General features: G+C 46.2%; 1 pseudogene; it reads left to right on the top strand.

The window, feature by feature from the left end:
• Window positions 1–6,263: 6,263 nt before the first annotated feature.
• Window positions 6,264–8,764, top strand: LOC123051783 (L-type lectin-domain containing receptor kinase SIT2-like; annotated as a pseudogene).
• Window positions 8,765–12,425: the final 3,661 nt, after the last annotated feature.

Genomic DNA, 12,425 nt, shown 5'->3' with positions numbered 1-12,425 from the left:
ACATGGGTGCATGGAAGCTTGCTATCCTTGTGCCGGAACCATGAGTTGGTTGCGAGATCTTATGGGTTTCACCTCTAGCCTACCCCAACTTGTTTGTTCTCTCTTCGAAATAAACATGCACAGAATTGGTAGAATATCAATCCATCGGTTAGGTTCAGTATTTATTTATTTGGCTCACAAGTTGGAGCTTTTTGTGTCTGCTATTAGGGATTGCAGAATTGACTAAGACAGTGCCTTGTAATGTTGTTTGCTTGCGTGCACAAATTAAATTATTTACGGTTTGTTTTCACTAAATGGTCATGTGAATTAGATGTTCAGTTTTTTGCGTACCACGTTATGCTTCAGTTTTGGATGACTGGAAGGAGCAAACTGTGTGTGTGTGTATCCATTGTACATATCATGTTTTTTCTAACTGGACAAGAAGATTCCCTCTGCACTCTTCTACTATCAGATGAGACCGCCCTTGAATGCAATAACACATTGTGTTTTTCCATATAAATTTATTTGACTTCACATTTTGGTCAGCTTTTAGCTTTACCCATTTGCTCTACTTGAGTGTATGTGAATGCTACATAACCCATGGATGATCGTTTGTGCATTGCTTTAGTCTACCTACTCTGAGCTAGTTGGTTGTATTGTACATGGACAACAATACATGACGAGTCTGTGGATCTTTTTTCCTAGTTTTGTTTGACTAGATAATAATATCTACTTCTGCTCAGGACATACATACAATGTTGTTCTTCCAGCTAGTTTTGGTCTATCCATTGAACCGCAGAGATTGACTGTAGTCAATCGTTTATTGCACGAACGTGGTCACCTATGGCACAGCCGTTGTCATCGCAGGCTTAGGTGTGTGCTATTCTTCCACTCCACTCCACTCCCACAATATATTGTTGTTGGCTTGATCTGAAATCATGACTAGCCCAAATCATTATTTCTTTGTGATTTGCCTTAAAGATCGGTGAACAAGAAAGCTAAATTGCTCAAGTGATACATTGTATCTAGTTTTCGAGAGTATGGGGTATAGAAGTGATGCTCTCATTGGTTGTCTGATTGGTAGTGGACAAACCTAGTACAACTGCTGACCCTTTGTTTGTTGGGGAAAAAGTATGTTTGTTGCAGTGATCGATGAGCATCGTTGCCAAGCATTGGGCCAACCTGATGGCGAAGGTCGATGGGACCAGTGACGCCTTCTGTGATTTCGCTCGGCACGCTGCAGCCATGGTGGTGGTGATGTCTGGCCTCGGAAACAACTTCTGCATGTGAGCTCCTCCCTCTTCCTCCTCTGGCTCTCACCCTTGCTCTGAGCACATGGCCATCAAGCCATGGCTATATTACTCTGGGTTCACGGGCATCGTGCCATGGCCATGTCGGGTTATGGTTTGGACTCTGGTGCTACAAAGTAGTCCTGGCATAATAATGTACTGCTGGGTCTTAGAGTGTCCCCATGCATAGAACTTGAGCATATCCTTTATTTTTCTGAAATGGAACAAGGCTTTAATTTTCCGCATTAGCTGAATCTTGATTGTTATATGATCATGTTAATGCTGTGACTGCTTTCTTCATTTTAGAAAAAAAAACTAATCGCGAGAAGCAAGCAGCAGCAAGATGTACTAATCTATCAAATAAATAAATATATTGGTGTGTGTAATAACTTTGGCATCTTCGAACATCCTTGCTACCAGCATCGTCTAAGCCATGTCAGACAGTTTGGTCCTTGTGTGGTTGATTCCTAATTAGTACTATTCACTTATACTAGTTTCTTTTTCTTTTTGTTAATCTGTGTGTAATTCTTTGTTCTTGTTGATAAGCAACTGAGTTGTGGTTATTTGATGTCTTGCCAGGACAGTTTCTACGAGATGCAACCATGGATATCACCATGATTCTGCTTGACGTCCATGACTAGGACGCCGAAGTATGGCATGGTCTACATCAGAAGGTGAACTCGATGCAAGAGAGCGTTATTATAATCACTATTTGCGTGATTCTGCCAATACTACTTGTTACTTTTCTTTTCTGAGTAAATACTACAATACTTGTTATTTGAAAGAGAAACCATTGTGTTTGTTTCTTGCAAGAACTAATATACTACTATTCAACCCCCAAAGCATAAAATGTTACTAAAAAGAGGTGACAAATTCATGTGATACCATTGATGCTTGAACCACTCAGCATTTTCAACTAATTTTGTAGTGATGCCAGTTTTTTCTTCAAAGATTGTATCACCGTCTTCAAGTTACATCAAGGGTAATTCTTCCAGGTTAGACATAAATCAGAGAATCTCTGAAACTCAAGCACTTGACAATGTGTATCATAATTCATACACCTTGGAATTGGATCTGTAAAACTATTGGTCCAGTCATTACACGCATGCGCTATCGCGCTCGCGCACCTAGACAAATAAACTAGTAAAAAGCAGAAAAAAATCTCAGTCAGCAGTGGTCGTCGTTGGCCATCTGGCTCCAGTCCTCGATTAAATGTGGTGTGCCTTTGATGAAAGTGTCAGAATGTTGTTCTTCATTGTAGTAATATTTAGCATTGTTTCTGTGCTTGAACATTGTAGCTTGGCATTGTCAGCAGTTCTAGAATAGAGCAACGTAGCCTGTGCTAGAACAATGTGGCCTGTGCATTTTTCTAGAAATGGTCTTTTGCATTGTGGCCATCTGTTCAGAACTATTCTGTTTGTGTTTTGCATTTTTGCTGATCAGGCTACTTTAACTTTTCAGGGAAAGCGTGCTCAAATGATTTGGAAATGCTGTCATTTTATTTTTGTTTGGTTTGTGTCTGAGGTTGACGACGCGTACACGGTTGAATGTTCGGCCAGCTCTCGTCTCCACTATCAACGGTGATGGCGTGATTCGGTCTCGGCTACAAACATTGGAGGTGAGTCCCCTTGGCATCTTCCAACATCCTTGCTGCCAGCATAGTCTAAGCCATGCATGTCAGTTTAGTTCCTAATCAGGGATGTTCACCTATACTACTTTCTTATTCTTTTTGTTAATTTGTGTGTAATTCTTTTTTACTGTTGGTAACCAACTGAGTTGTGATTATTTGTTCTGCCAGGACTCCGACGTACGTTCTGCATCAGAAGGTGAACTCTAAGAGGAAGAAGCTGAAGAAACAAAGATGACAACCTCTATGAGTGGCCTGTCAGCGATACCGAAGCGACCAGAGCAACGCTGGCAGAGTCAATGGGAATCATGTCGCCTGCGGTTCCTCTAATGCTGCAACCACTTAAACATGCACAGTTGAGCTCCTTCCCTCTTCCTCCTCTGGTCCCCCCCCCCCCCCCCCCCCCCCCCCCCCCCCCTCTTGCTCTGAGCACATCATGCCATGACCATGTTTGGTTATGATTTGGAATCTGGTGCTATAGTCCTGCCATAATGATGTAGTGTTGGTTTTATAATGTGCCATGTTACTTCATATGATCCTAATAATGTTGTGATTGTTTGCTTCATTTTAGTAAAAAAGAAACTAATCGTGAGCAAGCAAGCAACAGCCAGTTCTACCAATCTATTGAATAAATGTATATATTATTATGTAATAACTTTGGCATCTTCTGCTGCCCGCATCGTCTAAGCCATGTCTGTTTGGTTCCTCATTAGGACCGTTCACTTTATGTACTTTCTTCTTTTTGTTAATTTGTGTGTAATTATTTGTTCTTGTTGATGACCAACTGAGTTGTGATTACTTGTTCTGCCAGGACAGTGTATGAGATACAACAATGGATATCACCAGGATCAGAACGCCGATGTACGGTCTGCATCAGAAAGCGAACTCTAAGAGGAAGAAGCAGAAGAATCAAAGAAGATGGCGATCTCTATGAGAGGCCTGTCGGCAATATCAGAGGGACGAGAGTGACTCTGGCGGAGTCAATGGGGATCATGTCGCCTCAGTTCCTCTGATGCAGCAACCGCTAAAACTTGCATAGGTGAGCTCCTCCGTCTTCCTCTCCTCTAGTCCCCCCCCCCCCCCCTGCTCTGAGCACATGGTCGTCGAGCCATGGCTATGTCACTCTGGGTTCATGGCCATCGTGCCATGGCCATGTCTTGTTATGGACTTTGGTGCTACAGTCCTGTCATAATGATGTAGTGCTGGGTTTTAGAATGTGCCATGGTACTTCATAATTATTTTATTGCATAACTAAGCGGTTCGTCACTAGTACATAGTCTGTGATCATAAATGTCAATATTATGCTACTGTTTTTCATCTTGGTAGTAGTGTAGGTTTCAGAATAAAAATAAGGAGGTGCATTTGTACATAAGATGCTCTGATTTTATTCCTTGCTTTTTTCGACAAAGTATAATTAATTCCAAAATATGAAATGTGGTGTGCCTTTGATGAAACAATGTCGAACCTTTGTTCTTCATGGTAGTAGTACTTAACAGTGTGGCTTGCGCTAGAACAATGAAGTTTGACACTGTCAACATTTATAGCTAATGATAGCTATGAGTGGTCCAAGATTATAGCTTTATCATCTATGTAGATGTTCTCGGCATCTAGTCTTAGGTGGCAAACATCTAGTCTTAGGTGGCACATTTATTAATTGAAGCGAGAGGTGTTGTTTTTGTGCTCAGTTATATGTTGCTTGCTTGTTTTTCACCATGCTGGCTGCCTGCAAGAATCAATCTACTATTAGATATGGAGCTATCCTTTCTTGTTTTCTGCCAAAGTGTAGGAGGCTGGTTGAATAGCTTGTTTGTTGCCTTAAGAAATGTGGTCAAGAGCTAGGTTGATGTTGTTGCGCAACTTGTTAGAATGGTTTTGATTTTTGAATGATTTACAAATGATGGAAGGAATTCTTAGAGTGTGTCTGGATTCCCAAGGGACAGCTTCATAATCCTTGTTGATTGCATGAGTGTAGAGTACAGTACACTGCTTTGTATGCATTTCTGAAGGAAAGAAAGAAGTTGAAATCATTGAAAAAAATTGTGTTTGTACCATGTTGGAATCCAAAGGTTTGATAACTTTTCATGTCTTGTGCTAACTATTACTTGTATTATTATAAGGGAAGGAGATCATGTCTTATGGTTACAATCCGTTCATCTGGCTCGCAAAACAAAACAGTAAAGAATGTTCATCTGCCTCACACGCACACACACAAAAAATGTCGTGCTTTTATGCTGTGCAAAACCTAATCTAGTGAAAAGTTGTTCCACGCGTTGCCGAATCTAGTCAAAAAACAATACTCTACTCCAAAATCTCACCACAAATCTGCTAGCTTAAGTAGCTGCCAGGATCAAAGAAGATTATTAACCCTTTGGAAGTAAATCCTGCTAGCCACCCACCGCCGGAGCTCATGTGATGCTTGGTCAACACCAAGCTTTGGGCTCCTCGTCTGCGTATGTAATAAATAAAACGTGTTTAGTTTTTTCTTTAGAAGTCTGTGTATGTAATACGGGACGTACACTCTGGGTCGGGTGTGTGGGGGCCTACTGTCAAAGTCTCCCACGGAAACAAACGGACGGATCTCTAGCGATCAGAATCCCCTCCTTGGAAACGGACGGGCGGCGTCATTAAAAATGACCTAGGAATCATTCCAATTCATTTCATTGAATCGGCTGCTCGTGTGTTGTCATCGTCATCACCGCGTCATTGAACGCACTAGCATGATCCACGACCTCCTCCTTCTCTCTACAATGCCTTCTAAGACCATGTCTATATATACTAGAAAAGGTCATCCATCCGCGTGCGGGGTGCGTGTGCGACTTGAGACTTGGCCGACGGCGAGGCGAGGCGATGCGGATGATCCTCTGTTGGCGACGAGGTTTTGTGGACCAAGTGCTGGCCGGCGAAGCGCTGGTGCAGTGGCTTTGGTTCACTGGTGTGGTGTGGCGCGGATTAGATGGTGTCGCCCGCAGGCAACGAAGGACGGCAGCGGTACAGGTACACAAGCTAGCAGGCGCGCCTCTCTTTCTTGTCCTAGCTATCCACCTTGACGTAGGAGCATGTTTGCTTTGATTGAATCTGGCAGGCTTTGGTTAAAAATTCCGGAAACGCTGGCTACTACAGTAGTAGCAGTAGTCTAGTATGCATGAAAGGAAGGAAGGATTCTTGCTTTTTGATTCCGATCGAAAGCCATGGATGAGCGAGCGAGAGCTCAACACTGAGGCCCTTCCGTTGCGTCCATCCATGCCTTTCAGCCGGTAGGCGGGCGTGGAATGGAATGGAATGGGTCGCCGGCTCACGCCAGCCACGGAGCTCCCTAGATATTATCCCCCGCCGGCGTTCACACCGACGACAGAGCTTTCCGTTGATCACGTCACTTCTCCAAGATTAAAACAAAGGATTCGCGGTTCACAATCTAGACCCGAATCAATCAAGTACTCCTACCAAGGAGGCGGAGCGTTTCTTGACGCCGAGCAAATTGACGCACAAACCATGCCTCTCGAGCTTTTCCACCACTTGGTCACTCTGCTCCTTCTCCTTGTGGCTGCCGATCGCGGTCTCGCGGCCACGGTCGGCAGCGACGACAGTTGGCAGTTCGCCTACAATGGCTTTGCCGGCACGAACCTCACTCTCGACGGTGTGGCCAAGGTCACGCCCAACGGCCTCCTCATGCTGACCAACGGCACCATCCAGCAGAAAGGGCACGCCTTCCACCCGTCTCCTGTCCCGTTCCGGGCCGCGCGCTCCTTCTCCACGACCTTCGTCTTTGCCATCTTCGGGCAGTACATCGACCTGAGCAGCCCTGGCATGGCCTTCTTCATCACCACGTCCAAGGAGGTGCTGTCTACAGCGCTCCCTCGCCGTGGAGTTGGACACCCTCCACCCGCAAAAACAAACAAACAAACAAAAAAAGAGTTGGACACCCTCCACAACTCCGAGTGCCACGACTTAAACGGCAACCATGTCGGCGTCGACCTGGATAGCATGGTGTCCCGAGATTCCGCCGATGCTGGTTACTACGACGATGCCACGGCCCGGTTCCTCAACCTAAGCCTCATCAGCCGGAAGGCAATGCAGGTATGGAAATCTTCGGTCAAAACAAATAGTTCAAAGAAAATCTGAAATGTCTTGGCTTTGTAGATGCTCAAATGGTTTAGATATGCAAAATTTGATGGAAAAATGACATTCAAGGAGCACCTCAAATATTTGTGCATCTGAAGCGACAAAATTTCAAAATATTTTTTTTGTTTGCTATTTTCAGATTTTACTATGTATCGAATGTGCAATGCATCTAGATTTTTTTCTGAACACAGTACAAACACGGACGCTCATACATATGCACATACACACATCCCTATGATTATGAACACACAGGCGCATATCTACCTGGATTTACAAAAACATGTCTCATGCAGGTATGGGTGGACTACTATGCCTCTGCCACAGAGATCACCGTGACCATGGCTCCCCTTGGCATAGACAAGCCCAAGAAGCCCCTGCTACGTACCATCGTGGACCTCTCGACCGTGGTGCAGGACATGGCCTACGTTGGGTTCTCCTCGGCAACGGGAGTCCTCTTCACACGCCACTTTGTCGTTGGTTGGAGCTTCGCGCTGGACAGGCTAGCTCCGATGTTGAATATCTTGTCATTGCATGCCTTGCCGCCGATCGGACCCAAGTCACAGTCCAAAGTGTTGCAGATCGTGCTACCCATAGCATCCTCCACAACGGTTTTATCCATGGGCATCATTGTTTACATTTTGGTTCGAAGGCGTCTCAGGTACGCGGAGGTCCACGAGGACTGGGAGAAAGCATTTGGGCCGCACCGATTCTCTTACAAGGACTTATTTCAAGCGACCAAGGGGTTCAGCCAGAAGAACCTACTCGGAGCTGGAGGCTTTGGAAGCGTCTACAAGGGCGTGCTTCGCAAGTCTCACATGGAGGTCGCCGTGAAGAGGGTGTCGCATGAGTCAATTCAAGGGATGAAGGAGTTTATCACGGAGGTTGCAAGCATGTGAAGCCTGCGCCACCGCAATCTGGTGCCGTTGCTCGGTTATTCCCCACGAAAGGGAGAATTTATCTTGGTCTATGATTACATGCCAAATGGTAGCCTGGATAAATATCTATACGTTCGTAGCAAGGGTACACTGGAGTGGCCTCAAAGATTCCACATCATCAGGGGAGTGGCTTCGGGATAATCATACCTCCACGAGGATTGGGAGCAAATTGTCATCCATCGGGATGTCAAAGCAAGCAACGTACTCTTGGATGGCGAGATGAATGGGAGGTTAGGGGATTTTGGCCTAGCTAGGCTTTATGACCATGGGTCGGATGCACAAACCACACATGTTGTTGGTACTATGGGTTACCTAGCTCCTGAACTAGGACACACCGGCAAGGTAACCCCATCTACTGATATGTTTGCCTTCGGGGCATTCCTTCTAGAGGTCGCATGTGGGCGGAGGCCGGTTGAGCAAGATGAGCGAAATAACCACGTAGTAGTGCTCATGGATTGGGTTGTCGACCATTGGCATAAGGGTTGCATCACTAAGGCGGCAGACATTAGGATGCCAAATATGTTTAGTCTTGACCAGGTGTCTCTAGTGCTAAAACTCGGGCTTCCGTGCTCTCACCCACTACCAAATGCAAGGCCAACCATGCGACAAGTCTTGCAGTACCTCGACGGTGATGTGCTCCTCCCAGACTTGTCCGCAACATATCGAACTTCAACCAAGCTGGAGCAGATGTATAACTCAGAGTTTGTTAACCAAAATGTAATGTCATATATGTCGTCGTCGAGCATGAGTGTCGTTTCTAATCTCTCCGGAGGAAGGTGACAAGGTTCATGTTGTGTCAAAACAATTGAGTTGGACTGGATGGTACTTGTCTCCAACATGTATATCCTTGTAAGTTATAACTAGATATATGGAAGTTTCTTTGACATTTATAAAGTTTTATTTCTTTAGAAAATTCCAACATAGACTATTTGCATTAAAATATATTATTTTTTTGCTTGTTCAAGTTTGAGTACTCAGGTTCTTCTCATTCTGGATCTATGCTTTAACAATTTATTATTGATATGCAGTTAAACACTAAATGATGAACACCTCATTAGCAATGACACTAAATTAAATTTATACGCATGTTAAATTAGTTGGATGAACCCTAGTTAAACTAGCAGTTCATGAGCCACATGATTATATTCACGTACAAAGTGCTCAAACATGACACTCATAGTCAGTACAAAGATCAAAACAATCGTCATCATAATGTACCATCTACTGCAAGACACCCAAACCCCACAATAAGGGTGTCTACCATGGGACCAATAAGAGCAAGTATAATAGGTCTGAGTCGGCAGGCTATAAGCCATCCAGGTCAGCAAAAAATACTAGCTAGAGGAGAGAATGAAAGGAAGAGAAGGACGCACGCGCTTCAGCAACTCGCCAGGCTATAGCACTCCACACGAGAGAGAAAAATGCATGCAGCTCTTGTAAAGCGCTAAAAGTTGGGCGATGCTTTCTCACTTCCAATCAATTGCCTTCTTACCCATGCATGCAAATATTAATTGCTACAGCCAACTTACATCCAGGCTTATTATATGAGATTATTTTTTACAATGGCTATGTCATGGCATGAGTATAGAGCCAGTAGCCGGCTCTTCTATTGACCATGTTGATGTGGGGTGGAACCCCTTTTGGCCGATCTTTCACGATTTGGAGGGGAACGAGGAAGAACACGAAAAACACGAGAGAGAAATCACTCAATCAACGAAATCCGATCACACATATGCTAAATCCACATACACATAAAGGAGCTACAAAGATCCAAAGTTAACACAAGAGGACACAAAGGTAGCAAGTTCATCTAATCCTTGGAGGAGAGAGGTCTTGAATTCTAAAAGGATCTTCCATGAAGGGGTATTGAATCCACTTGGGGGATCTTCTCACATGGAGCCCTTGAACTCCATGGGAGTGGTAAGTGGATGAGCAAAGCTCTAACTAAATGAGATCTAACCTTTGCTGGCCCTAGAAGGAGGAGGGGGTATATAGTGCTGGTACAAGTTGGGACGAATGGAAGGGGTACATGGGCCTTTGGACCGGTCTCTATGCACAGGCAGGTGCCGGATGTCCGGCTGGGGGCTAGATGTCCTGTGGCTCAGAGGGAGCAGGATGTCCGGCTTGTGATGGCTCGGCTTCTGTTGCTTTTGGGTGTCGTCGGGGGGCTGGTCGGGCTGGATGTTCAGGTCCTGTAGTTCTCTAGCTGATGTCTCTGTGCTATAGGTGGATCCATCAGGGGCCGGATGTCCGTGCCAGGGCCCGAATGTCTGGGTCCTGCAGAATCTTGATGGTCTTCTTTGTCGAGCCTCTTTGTCCGTGTACTTGGGGACTTGGTCTTCATCCCAAGCATCTCCGAGGTGGCCTTCTTCATACCTAAGCACACATAGCATTCCAGCTTAAGGTAGTAATCATGTCTCACGTGGGTCATATGGAAGGTCACTAAGGGGCGATATCACCTCGGTCTCGAGTGCTCTTGCGCGTGCTTGTGTCATCGTCCACTTGGCACTTGGGGAGACGAAGGTGGGTCCATGGGGATGACTGTAGGATGCTCCGCATCACATGCTCTAAGAAAAGTTTGTTGGGAATCGTAGCATAATTTAAAAAAATTCTACGCTCACCAAGATGCATCTATGGAGTCTACTAGCAACGAGGGGAAAGAAGTGCATCTACATACCCTTGTAGATCGCGAGCGGAAGCGTTCCAATGAACGTGGATGACGGAGTCGTACTCGCCGTGATCCAAATCACCGATGACCGAGTGCCAAACGGACGGCACCTCCGCGTTCAACACACGTACGGTGCAGCGACGTCTCCTCCTTCTTGATCCAGCAAGGGGGAAGGAGAGGTTGATGGAGATCCAGCAGCACGACGGCGTGGTGGTGGATGTAGCGGGTCTCCTGCAGGGCTTCGCCGAGCTTCTACGAGAGAGAGAGAGGTGTTGCAGGGGAGGAGGGAGGCGCCCAAGGCTGTTGTATTGCTGCCCTCCCTCCCCCCCCCCTTTATATAGGCCCCTGGGGGGGTGCGCCAGCCCCAAGAGATGGGATCTCAAGGGGGGCGGCGGCCACAAGGGGGGGAAGGGGTTGCCTTGCCCCCCAAGGCAAGGGGAAACTCCCCCCCCCCCCCTAGGGTTCCCAACCCTAGGCGCATGGGGAAGGCCCAAGGGGGGCGCCCCAGCCCACTAGGGGCTGGTTCCCTTCCACTTTCAGCCCACGGGGCCCTCCGGGACAGGTGGCCCCACCCGGTGGACCCCCGGGACCCTTCCGGTGGTTCCGGTACAATACCGATAACCCCCGAAACTTTTCCGATGGCCGAAACTGGACTTCCTATATATAATTCTTCACCTCCGGACCATTCCGGAACCTCTCGTGACGTCCGGGATCTCATCCGGGACTCCGAACAACTTTTGGGTTTCTGCATACATATATCTCTACAACCCTAGCGTCACCGGACCTTAAGTGTGTAGACCCTACGGGTTCGGGAGACATGCAGACATGACCGAGACGCCTCTCCGGTCAATAACCAACAGCGGGATCTGGATACCCATGTTGGCTCCCACATGCTCCACGATGATCTCATCGGATGAACCACGATGTCGAGGATTCAGTCAATCCCGTATACAATTCCCTTTGTCAATCGGTATGTTACTTGCCCGAGATTCGATCGTCGGTATCCCAATACCTTGTTCAATCTCGTTACCGGCAAGTCTCTTTACTCGTACCGCAATGCATGATCCCGTGACTAACGCCTTAGTCACATTGAGCTCATTATGATGATGCATTACCGAGTGGGCCCAGAGATACCTCTCCGTCATACGGAGTGACAAATCCCAGTCTCGATCCGTGCCAACCCAACAGACACTTTCGGAGATACCCGTAGTGCACCTTTATAGTCACCCAGTTACGTTGTGACGTTTGGCACACCCAAAGCACTCCTACGGTATCCGGGAGTTGCACGATCTCATGGTCTAAGGAAAAGATACTTGACATTGGAAAAGCTCTAGCAAGCGAAACTACACGATCTTTTATGCTATGCTTAGGATTGGGTCTTGTCCATCACATCATTCTCCTAATGATGTGATCCCGTTATCAATGACATCCAATGTCCATAGTCAGGAAACCGTGACTATCTGTTGATCAACGAGCTAGTCAACTAGAGGCTTACTAGGGACAGGTTGTGGTCTATGTATTCACACATGTATCACGATTTCCGGACAATACAATTATAGCATGAATAATAGACAATTACCATGAACAAAGAAATATAATAATAACCATTTATTATTGCCTCTAGGGCATATTTCCAACAAAGTTATCCGCCGCCATAAAGTCTCCAGCGTGACAAGTTCCGGAAGGCTCCACCGGCGATCTTCGTTGGGCGCCTGATGCCTGTGGATTGCTGGATCAGATAGGGTTCGGTTGTGTGAACCCATATTTCTGGCCGTGCAGCTTCAGGAGGGAGTCACGTGAAGCTTCGT

This window comes from Triticum aestivum, chromosome 2D (assembly GCF_018294505.1).
Source record: "Triticum aestivum cultivar Chinese Spring chromosome 2D, IWGSC CS RefSeq v2.1, whole genome shotgun sequence".
In the NCBI taxonomy this organism is placed as follows: domain Eukaryota; kingdom Viridiplantae; phylum Streptophyta; class Magnoliopsida; order Poales; family Poaceae; genus Triticum; species Triticum aestivum.
This window is presented reverse-complemented; position numbering and strand designations above follow the sequence as displayed.